At 33.3% G+C, this 11,411-nt stretch overlaps 2 long non-coding RNA genes across 5 annotated transcripts; both read left to right on the forward strand.

The window, feature by feature from the left end:
* The first annotated feature begins 2,900 nt into the window (after positions 1–2,900).
* LOC127144229 (uncharacterized) lies at positions 2,901–4,864 on the forward strand. Of its 2 annotated transcripts, XR_007815803.1 has the most exons (3): positions 2,901–3,704; positions 3,842–4,504; positions 4,591–4,864. It is a non-coding gene; the product is annotated as an uncharacterized LOC127144229 (long non-coding RNA). The 2 variants fall into 2 exon arrangements; XR_007815802.1 differs by having other exon boundaries at positions 2,903–3,704; positions 3,842–4,864.
* Positions 4,865–8,435: 3,571 nt separating this feature from the next.
* On the forward strand, positions 8,436–10,349 carry LOC103497561 (uncharacterized). Of its 3 annotated transcripts, XR_007815806.1 has the most exons (4): positions 8,483–9,120; positions 9,218–9,297; positions 9,372–9,437; positions 10,093–10,349. It is a non-coding gene; the product is annotated as an uncharacterized LOC103497561 (long non-coding RNA). The 3 variants fall into 3 exon arrangements; XR_007815817.1 differs by lacking the exons at positions 9,218–9,297; positions 9,372–9,437 and having other exon boundaries at positions 8,436–9,120; XR_007815808.1 differs by lacking the exon at positions 8,483–9,120 and having other exon boundaries at positions 9,153–9,437.
* Positions 10,350–11,411: the final 1,062 nt, after the last annotated feature.

An 11,411-nucleotide genomic window follows, 5' to 3' on the forward strand; every position in this document is an offset into this window, starting at 1 on the left:
AACGCCTAAAATTAGAAGTAGTCATTATAACCAAATTTGATAGAAATTCCTTGTGTTTGACTCTAGCTTAACTAGAAAACCTCTCGCTTCGTTTACACTTAAACAAGCGTGAGGAAAACTTGTAATGTTGATCATATGCATTTAGCAATGCATAGGTAGGACATGCATCTTTTATCGCATAGCCCTAACCTAGACGCATGTTCAATTGCATTATTAAAACTTTTCATAACACATCTATGAACGAATTTTCATGATACATCTATGAAACCAACAAGCAAGTTGTTGGCATTGTTGCTTTGGAATTTCTTGTTTAAATTAGGTATGATCTTTTATTTTGGTTTCAAGTAAAATACTCAATTTGTGTTGAATCACACGTGTACCTAAAGAACGCATGTACGAGTTTATGCGAAATGAAGACATCCACGAGTGTAGGCTTGACCCAGAAATTGAGTGTATCTTTCGACGAAGAGCATGAGGAACCACGACACAATGCGAGGCAAGACATAGAAGGTCCCTCAAATGCTTAGAGCAAGGAATTTCACATCCTCTTCTGTGGAGGTTGTTCATTAAGGCGTCATAATCAAGGTCCGCAAAATAGACTTTGTGAGGCATCTGATCATCACTAGTTATTTGAGGGGTTGACTAATTAATCGATCTTCTACAGTATGAGTGGTTCGCTTCAAGCTCCTCTGTCGAAGCCATCGTTGAATTTCCAACCAGTCGTCACAAGTCGCCTGGCTACTTCTAATGTGCACCGAGCCTTCTTTCGATCTGTGTGCGCCCCTTCTTCCTCTTCCAACCATACATGCAAGCTCCCTTCTAGCTAAGCTGCGCACAAGCTAAGCCATCTTTTATCCATATTTTGTCATTTTCTAGCCGATTCCAACCACTTTTGGTGAGTTTTTGGTGGGTTTTGGATGTATCCATCAAATGATAATTTTTTGCTTGAAAATAAATAAATTTTGTATTTAATTTGAATTTTTTCCTTGAAGGTTCATTTTGCAAATTGTTGAACAATTAATGTGTGGAGTTTTCTCCAAGATTGAATTGGTTTCAACCTCAAATCTGGATAAGTTAAATTGAGAAATTAAGGTGATAGTCATTAATTTTATTATGCAAAATCATTAATTCCTTTTCATTTATGTTTAGGATCAATTCATTTGGGAAATTTATTTTTTAACCAAGGAATTTAGTTAATCTCAAGGTAAGAGATTCTACTATTGGACCTTCGAACTAAATTTAAGAGATTGCATGTGTTTATAGATTATACGTCGATGGTAGCTAAAATGCATAGTTGGTTTGCGTATAAGTTGGTTGATGTTACATGTTGATCATGATTTATGGATTGCATGTTTTATGGACTGTTATGACTTATGATTCATGGCATGTTTATGTAAATTGTTACATGCGTTCAGTGTATGGTGCGTCTGTTAATGTTGGCTATTAAGCTTTATACCCCACATATAATATGTTCCTACCTATTGGGTCATTCGCACAATTAGTGTTGTTCTTATTGGATCCATTTGAGCGATTAGGAGTCTACCTACAGATCACATGCACTATTAGGGGGTCAATTATATTGTGTTCATACGAGGTCACTCACACAGCTAAGGGTGTTCCGACGAGATCACTGGCACGGTTAAGGATGTTCCAACGAGATCACTCGCACGATTAGGGGTGTACCTACATTCCCAGATGTGTTTATGAGTGTGTACTTACGATAACTCACATGACTAGGAGTGTTCCTATAGGATCACTCGCACGATTAGAGGTATTCGTATGGTCTCACTCGTCTAGGTGTGTTCCATTAGACACACGACCTTTTTATTATGTTCCTAATAAGAAGTTAACAAAATCACCCTAGTAGGACCAGTAATGGGTCCCTTACTGAGTATATTTTATATACTCATTCTTTTATATGTTTAATATTTCAGGAAAAAAGCAGAGGGTTTAGAGGGCCCATGACATGGCATATGGGTCATTTTGCTTCCGCATTTTCTTCATTATTTTGCAGTATTTTTATTTTTAGACATTTAATTTAAAGTTTTATCTTACTTATTTATTTGTATATTTTTAAAAAAATTGTTAGAATCCGCCGGTCATGTTTTCAAAGTATTTTATTGAATTTATAAATTTTTATGTCTTTCGAACAATTATTTGATATTAAATTTATAAGAATTTCAGTTTTCTTCTTTTCAAGAAAGTGCCTTTAATTATTTGTATTTTGAGTTATGATCTTACTTAGTTTAAAAGTTTGGTTCGTTACAAATACTATGCAACAACAAATAGGAAATTATTGCATTGCTTCATACTAATCCTTCACATTGCTGTAAGTAATGATAAAGGAATATAGGATGAAAAACAATGCACTCCTATAAAACCAAACAACAACAATGAGAAATCTTGAAGTCAAAGTGGAGCAATTGGCCAACAAACTAAAAAAATGCAAAGCAGGAACAAGATCAAGCAACACATAAACTCCAAAGAAAGAAACCAAAGAATAATGTCAAGCGTTGGGATGCAGAAGCACTGCCCTCTAGAAAGTAACGATACTAGAAGTTGTGGAAGAAAATGAGAAAAATAGTTCAGTTTTTGTAGTTTCAATGACCTAAAAATCACTACTTGAAAACTGACAATGCTTGACGCTTGCAGTTTTGAAATACTTGACAGTTCTAATAAAAACTGTCAAGTAACATGAAAAAACATCAAGAATAACAAAAAGTGAAAAAAATGCATAATTTTTTATTTTTATTTCAAATATTTAACAGATTAGAAACGTCAAGATTAATTTTAATTATTTGATATTTTTTAAATGTCAAGTAATATATATTTTTACCATTTTCAAAGAAAAAAGAAAAAAAAAAAACTTTACCATCTTCCTTTCCCAAATTTATCATTTCTAAAAAACAATTTCCTTTCCTTTCCCTCCAATTTCCCTTCCCCCTGAAAGGCCCTCACTTTTTTTCCCCAATTCTACTTCTTCCCAAATTTTCTCTAATCAATTGCACGACGCTCCCCTTCTTGGCAATCACTGCGCGAGTCTTCCCTCCACCACCCAAGCTCCAAACGACCGGTCGACGAACGATCTCACATGACGGACGTTCCACGGTACACAAACGTTCACGCACAGGCACTGCGCTGCAGAAGACCCACTCCACTCCACCACAACGTAGACGCTCCACCACAGTCGTTCACGCACAGGCTCCACCTCGCATGGCTGAGGACGGCTGTAGACCTTCTTGCTCCATGACCACCCAAGTTGCAAACCTTCTTGCTTCACCACGGACGAATGCGCACGGCTGACGGTATGGTTGAGGGTTTTATGATGGTTGGAGGTTTTATTTTACTATGCTGATTAAACTTAGGAAGTGTCGTTGAATATAAAAAAGTTTATTCCCTGTTTTTGTCAGCGTAATTAAATTTGTTTGCCTATAGTTAGATTATATAAAACTTCCATCTTACGTAAAACATGAATGCACACACAAGTTCTCGTGATGTGGTTTGTTCATCCCTCATGTCGCTTATGAACAATTTTGCTTCAGTAGACTATTTTGTTTCAATTCAAACATGAAATGGAATTAATATAGTTCAAACACTGAGGATTTTGCCATGATGGTATAAGGAGTTTTGTCATAAGAGAAAGAGAGCTTTGAAGAGATTTTTCTTCAATAATAAACAGCAGCAGACTTTGAAGGAAAAAAAATGTAAGTATGTTGTACTAATTTTGGAATTTCTTATATCAAATATCTGAATACATTTGTGATTTATGGTTGATGCTTCTTGAATTTAAACACTTTGTTGCAATTGTATAATTAGACTTATAACTTTGTAATTGTTTCAGGTTTCCTCCAGTTATTTTCTATACTTCCAAGGAAATTTGAGTTCTTGGCATGTTATCCATGGGCCACATATTAATCCCACAAAGTGATCTTCAGTACAGTAGTAGACAAATGTTGGTGTAGCCCATTTTAGGAGTGGAATGAGCCACGAAGAGGATCGGCTTATTCCTAACCTTTACTAATATATGCAGGTGAGATTCATTTCCAATCTGGTGATATACTGTGTATATAAGAATGTGCTTCGTATTTTGCTTATACTTGGTGAATTTTTCAATTTTTATACAGCCTTGGGAAAGTGAGTTCATATATTCACAGCGGGTATGGGCTGAAAATGCTCTTAAGAGGCAGGAAGCTCAGGCCAGAAAGAACTGAGCTTGTCGGTTGGTGACTATGTCATTGTGCGAAACCTATTTTTTATTTTCTTGAGGCAACTTTCTCTATTTTTTATTTTCAAGTTTGCAGTCATAACCTTGGGAAGTAGTTGTAGACTATGTTTGTATGTGAAATCTTAAAGGTTTTCAAAAGGGCTTGCTCATGTTGATTACATGCTCAACCATTTTCTAGAGGTATGTTGTTTTTATTGCAATACTTTTCTGACATTCATAATGCTCATACTTCTATTCTGTTAGTTTAGGTGACTCCTTTTCATGGCAATTATACTTCTGGTATTGTGCTGTACCATCTCATGTTTAATTTCTGATTTCTAATTATTGTTTGTACAAAGAAATATAATATATATTGATATATGCAGGCTATCGCTGTAATGAAGCATGCATTGGATGTTGACCCTACGAACTTAGAGATGCTTCATGCACTTGGTGTGAGTCATGCAAATGGTCAGTTGTTGCTTCCTTATCTAATTACATGTTGTATATGATGTATATTCACTAAAAGCAATTTTTCTAATTATCTTGGCTGAATGACAATTGTTAACAGGGCTGGGTTTTTGTTGTGAGTTTGCATATAAATTATATGTAGCTTCGCCAGACTTTAATTTAGTTTCAAAATTTCACTTTCTTTGATCACTTTCTTAGAGCTGTGGATTTCTGTACCACTGTCACTTTGTTTTCCTTGATATAATGTGACCAAATGAAGGTTTATCATGGCTACCTGGCAAGTTCTTATCATTCAGGGATCATTTCTGGGTTTATGTTGATATCTCAGTATTTGGGGAGTTTGGCATCAACTGGAACAATAGTCAGTTCACTGTCTTGGATCCTTCAATGATCTCGTCCTATCTTTAAAATGCAAACTAGTACTTTTCTACAAACAATTTAGTTGTTTAATCTTGATCATAGAGAAAAGTAGAATCCTGGCAAGTTCTTGTTTTTGATGGCTCTATTGTAATAATTGTTGTTTAGCCATAAGAACACCCAAGAGATATATTGTTCTCTTATCTGTGTAATCAAGCAAATCACAAGCACCAAATAATATGTAGGAAATTGATGGTTCAAGTTCAAGCTTCAGTCAACTGTTTGGAATTGAAGGTATTATACAAAAAAGTTTATCTTACCATGTTTCTCAATTTGTTTTTTAGGAAGACTTGAATGAATAAGTTACAATATTATCTTGGTAAGGCTGTTATGTGGTTGCACTTGGTTTAGAATTTTTTTTTGGTGGTGTTGTTTCAAATACTGTTTAACAATTTAGAAAAGCGGGAAGTTTAATTATGTGAAGAAAAAACTGTTTTGGTGGTGACTTTATGTTTGGCAATGAAAAGACTATTATGGTGGTGATTATTTCTCAAAACTTGACTTGGATTTTTTTATGCACTTATTATGAAAAACATGAATAGAAACTTGACTTGGAACTATCATATCATCCTCATTTTGATATTTTGATATTTCTACTAGCAACTAGGTCATAAAATTGTTACTTATCAATTCAACCATCTTGATGTCTTTTACAGGGAGTTATCACTAAACAAATGACTGCAATAGAAGAAATGGTTGCAAGTGAGTACAATTAGCCAGACCCTCATCTTTGTGACAAGATCTTGAAGTTGGTCATTTGTGAAGCGTTCTACTTTGCTATTAGTTGCAGTTTTAGTTATTGCTCTCTCAATATATTTTTTTTTTCTTTCTTTCTTTTTTTCCAAAGGATGATCAGTGTAATAATTAAGCTTCATAATTTCTGTGTTTGGATCCAAGTTGTATATAAATGTCACATTATTAAGATTTCATTTTGTATATGTACAAGTAAAAGATTTCATTTTTAACTATTTGGTGTCATACAAAATGAACAATAATGCAAGGGTTTAATAAAAATAAATTTGAAAAAACGACATTAAAGACAGCTTTAATGTCGGTTAAAAAAAAATTAAAGACATCTTTAATGTCGGTGGAAAAACGACATTAAAGATGTATCATAAGTGACATTAAAGACATAATCCACCGACATTAAAGATGAACCGACATTAAAGGCCTTCAATAACACCTTCAAAGATGTCGGTTTATAACCGACATTGAAGGGCTTTAATGTCGGTTATAAACCAACATTGAAGCCCAATCGACATTAAAGCCCTTTAATAACGCTCGCAAAGATGTCGGTTGCCAAGCAACATTAAAGGCCTTATTTCTTGTAGTGATTGGAGATGGGAAATTGTAACATTAAAATTGGTTAAAGCATGCAATGTGAGAACTTTAAGACTGGGGGAGGCAGACAAAGAAAAATGGAAGATTTACAAATTTAATGTATAAATATTATGATCCCATAATGCATCCATTAAAATTTAAAACACCATACCCACATCAATCTTCCTTTGAAGAATTATCCAACTTTTGTTGGTCAACACTTCCATTACCTTTCCTAATTGCAGAGGTCAATAATGCATATACCAATCATTGCACCATATCTACCTAATTACTCAATTCAATCTTCATATTACTCATCAAATACAGATCCAAATACTTTTCCTACGATCCCTACAAACCCTTCTCCTACTTTATTTAATATTTAATTTTACTATTTTAAATGTATTTTTTTTAAAGGAGTTGCAAAAATAGCAAAAAAGAAAAAAAAAATTATGATAATAATGTTTATGACACTACATTTTCTAAATTGTAAAAGTAGTAAATTTAAAAATCCATCTCAAAATTGTCTTGTTTTGGGACAAACTACCCATGTTTCAAATTTATTGCATGCTAATTCATTTTTCTTCATTTTAATTTGGATAACTCTCTAATAGCCATATGATATATCTAATTATTTTGTGATATCCCTCTGATATGTGTTGTTTTAAATTTGGGTAGCCCTCTGATAGTTTTTGATATATGTCTGATAAGTCTTTAAAAGTCATATAATATATCAAATTAGTTTGTTATAGCCCTACGATACACATGTGTTGTTTTAAATTTGGGTAACCCTGTAATAGTTTTGATATCTGTCAGATAAACCTTTGATAGTCGTATGATATATTACATTAGTTTGTGATAGCCCTCTAATAATACATATGTGTTGTTTTAAATTTAGGTAGTCATCTAATAGTTTTTGATATCTGTCTGATAGACCTATGATAGTTGTATGATATATCAAATTAGTTTGTGATAGCCCTCTGATAGTCGTATGATATATCTAATTAGTTTGTGATAGCCATCTCATATATATATATATATATATATATATATATATATATATATATATATATGTTGTTTTAAATTTAAGGTAACCTTCTGATAACATTACTTTCTAATATTACCATGTGATTAATATCTGATTATTTCTACTTTCTGATTGCCATGTGATTACCTTCTGATTACTATTTTATATCAATTTCAAATTTATTGTATATTTATTTTAGGTGGTTGAGAAATTATGCAAATAAGAAAGTCTTCACAAGAAGATAAGCCAAGTCGGAAGTAGTAGAACGTGAACGACCAAAAAGAAAAGTAAAGCCAACACCCAAGGTTATTGGTTTGGAAATTGGAAAGAAACACAAATCTCCAAAGAAGACATATAATACAAGAAGCAACATTTTGTAACCTCTAATTCTTTCTAGAAAACCCGTTTAAGTTAACTTACATTTTACTTCATTTGATTATCTATTCTTCACTTATGGTAAAATCTTACAGGACAGAACACATAGAGAAAGCTCTAAATATTACACAAAAAAGCCCTAAATCAATTGAAAAAAAATAGGCTAAGCAATCAAAACCAAAATTGTATAAGAACAAACGCTTTAAAGATAAGGTAATTTCAGTTTTAATTATCTTGGTGTAATTTTATTGATGTTGGATTTATTTGAGCGTTAATTTGAGATTTTCTTTTTTGTGGAAATTAGGATTAATTAAGTATTTATGGAAAGAATATTTAATTAATTTGAAGATTTGGGAATTTGATGTTATTTGATTTAAGTTTAAAATTTATGGTTTGATGTAATTGTTTTGGTGGGATTTAAGGGGTTATGATTAGTTATATATAAGTGTATATATAATAAATTTTTGAAAGAAAAATAATTATATTAATAATAATATAATTATTTATAAAAAATGTATGATGTTTGGGAAGAGGAAAGGTATGGCATGACGTGGTTGAAGAGTTTTAATGAGGAGAGAAAATATTTGATTTTATTTTTTGAAAAAGAAAAGGATGATTTGATTGGGTATTAAATGGCGAGAAAAGTTTGGTTTTATTTTGAAAAAAACGAGGAAAATGAAAAGGAAAAATAAAATAATAATAATAAAATTATTTTATTTACATAGACCCCTCGTGATGTGTGTCCTAATCACTATTCATCTTCTTCCTCACAAAGAAATCCTAAAAATTTCCACTGCCATTTTTTCTGCCAACACCTCTCCGTCGAGTCGAATCATTCAACGTTGCCCATCTTCGTTAGTCCATCACGAAAGTCATCACAAGCGTTTGTCTTCGTCTCCGTCGCACATAAGGTTCTTCGATCATTTGCATCTCGTCCATCCGCCGTGCTCCGATGTCTCCATCTCGCATCGTTGATCATTCACCATCCAAGTTGTTCTCTACGTCCGAGCCATACACGCAAATGTCAAGTTTTCGTCACCCGATTCGTTGCTTCCTTTGGAGCTGACGTCTAGCCGTACGGGTTGTACACGAGCCGTTCTCTACATTCCGAGCCGATCCCTTCTACTCGAGACGAGATCTGAGCTGCGCGTCCAAGCTATCCTTTTTTAGCAAGCCGCAAGCCTCTACATCCGAGTCAGTCCCTCCTAGCTAAGCTAAGCCACCTCTACATCCGGCCAGTCCCTCCTAGCTGAGCCAAGCGAACTTGTTTCAAGCCATCTACTTTTGGGAGCCATCTAGTATTTTGGTAAGTTTTTGATTGGGTTTGGTTTGCCCAAATAAATATCCCTTGGTTCTTATATAATTCAAAGTGGGAAACTAAGTTAGATTATTGTTCTTCGAAGGTTTGGTTAACTTGGGGAAGGATTTATATGTAAAAATTGTCTCCATTTAAGGTTGTTTTGGTTTCAACCTTAGCCTTGAGGTAAGTTAGAAACATAATTAAATACTTGAATGTTTGGATGAGAAATTTATTAATTTAGTTTCGTTTATGTTTAGGACTTCTCTGTTTGGAAAGCTTTGACTGTTGGTGTTAGGAATAAATTTTATTAAACTAATCTTAAGGTAAGAGATTCTCCTACTAGACCTTTGAACTGACGTTAAGAGCATGCATGTAATTTTTCCATTATGCATTGATGTAGCTAAGATTCATAATATATTGGTTGATGATGATGACTGATTTACATTGATGATGATGCATGATATATCAATCACATGATTAAGGACATTATGATTAATATTCATGCCATGTTTATGATGTTTATGATGTGCTACATGCTATGGATGAATGTTCTGTTAATTTTATCTATTAGGGTCATACCCATATTGGTGTCCTTCGGGATCACTACCTTTTTATGAATGTGCGGTTCGACAGGACCACCAGTTCGTTATGATATGTTATGTACATGAGTGGTCATATGGGATCACTTACAACCCGATTGTCTTAAGTGTTCCTTCGGATTCACTGAAGGCCAATTTGTCTTAGGTGTTCCTTTGGTTTGACCAAAAACTAGTTTTGTCCTAGGTGTTTCTTTGGATTCACAGAAAATCAGATGTGTTCCAATGAGACCATTAGATTGCGTGTGGTCGAAAATGCGCCAATTTTGGGATACTTCTTTACAGGACCCTAATAGGAAGTTAACAGACACTAGCGGAACTAGTAGTACATCAATTACTGAATATATGTTTATACTCACTCTTTCTATATTTAATTTTTCAGGTAGAGGTAGAGGAAAGCTGGGGAATGACAAGAAGTGACTGCGATTTGTTATAGGAAATTTTTTTGTTGCTTTCGCTTTTACTTTACAATTTTGATTTTTTAATGTTTTTGTACCGTTGCATCTATCAAACTCATGAGTTATTTCTATGATTTTTTTTAAAAAATTAGATAGGGCTCGAAGTAGTCTTATTTTCTAAATTTTATTTCTACCTACTTTATTTATGGTTTATAAATGAAATTTGAAGTTTTCAAAGAAAGTTTTATGTTATCTTCCATTTTGTTAAGAAAATATTTATTTATTTTAATAGTAATGATCTCAAGCTATAAAGAATTGAGTTCTTACATGTAGAGATCAACGTATAACACACAAATTGTAAACAAAGAATAGGCTAAAATAAAAATCATACAAGAACAGGAAATCGTAAATGAAAAAAAGAAGAAGTTCTTCCCGCCATTGTCGATCCCAATTCCTAAGGTTCTCAAATTCCGTAATCCCAAATTCACTCAAAAAAATCCAAGCTAACACCACTACCATCGAGCTTCAATCTCTTTAGCCATGGTGGACGAACAACCCTCAGCCTCTAATTGCCGGAGGAGCCGAGGATCTGAGGCCGCTGCCCAACTTACGGCTCTTGAACGTGTCAAAGCCATTTGCAGCTGTGGTCGTTGATCGGAAATCGATGGTTTTCAAGTGAAGTTGGAAAATCTGATCTACGATACGACTGAAGAAGAAGGAGACCATGAAGTAAACTGTAAAATCGAATGAAGAAGGAGATCGAAAATTGGAAAATTCGGAAACGGAAGATTGGAAATTTAAAAATTTTGGAAACGGACGAAGAACATTGAAATTTCGAAAAAGAAAAGGAAAATTTGGAAACGGAAAGGAATTCATATGGAAAGGGGTAGTTTTGTTATTTTAAAAATATTTAACAAAATTAAATAAATTAATTAAAATATTGCGATATTTGTAATTTATAAAATTGAAGCGACGCAAGTTTATTATTTGAAAATATTATGAGGTGTAATTTCTCAATTCCTAATTTTGATGGATTAAAAACATGTTTAAAATGATTTTTAAAAAATAGTAAGTTTAATAATTCTCAAAAATCTGTCTTGATAAAAACTTTCCATGTGTACCTCAGGTTCGTCCAAATATAATTGTCATTTATTTAATATGAAAAAGTAAGGTGGAGTTGTTGAGGTGTTTTCATTCTTCTTTTATTGGATTTTGCACAATATTATGTGATAGATACTTTATTTTTACATCCGAAAGAAGATATCCACACGGCAATCAAAAAGGACAATTCTCTCTATTGAAA

This window comes from Cucumis melo, chromosome 1 (assembly GCF_025177605.1).
Source record: "Cucumis melo cultivar AY chromosome 1, USDA_Cmelo_AY_1.0, whole genome shotgun sequence".
In the NCBI taxonomy this organism is placed as follows: Eukaryota; Viridiplantae; Streptophyta; class Magnoliopsida; order Cucurbitales; family Cucurbitaceae; genus Cucumis; species Cucumis melo.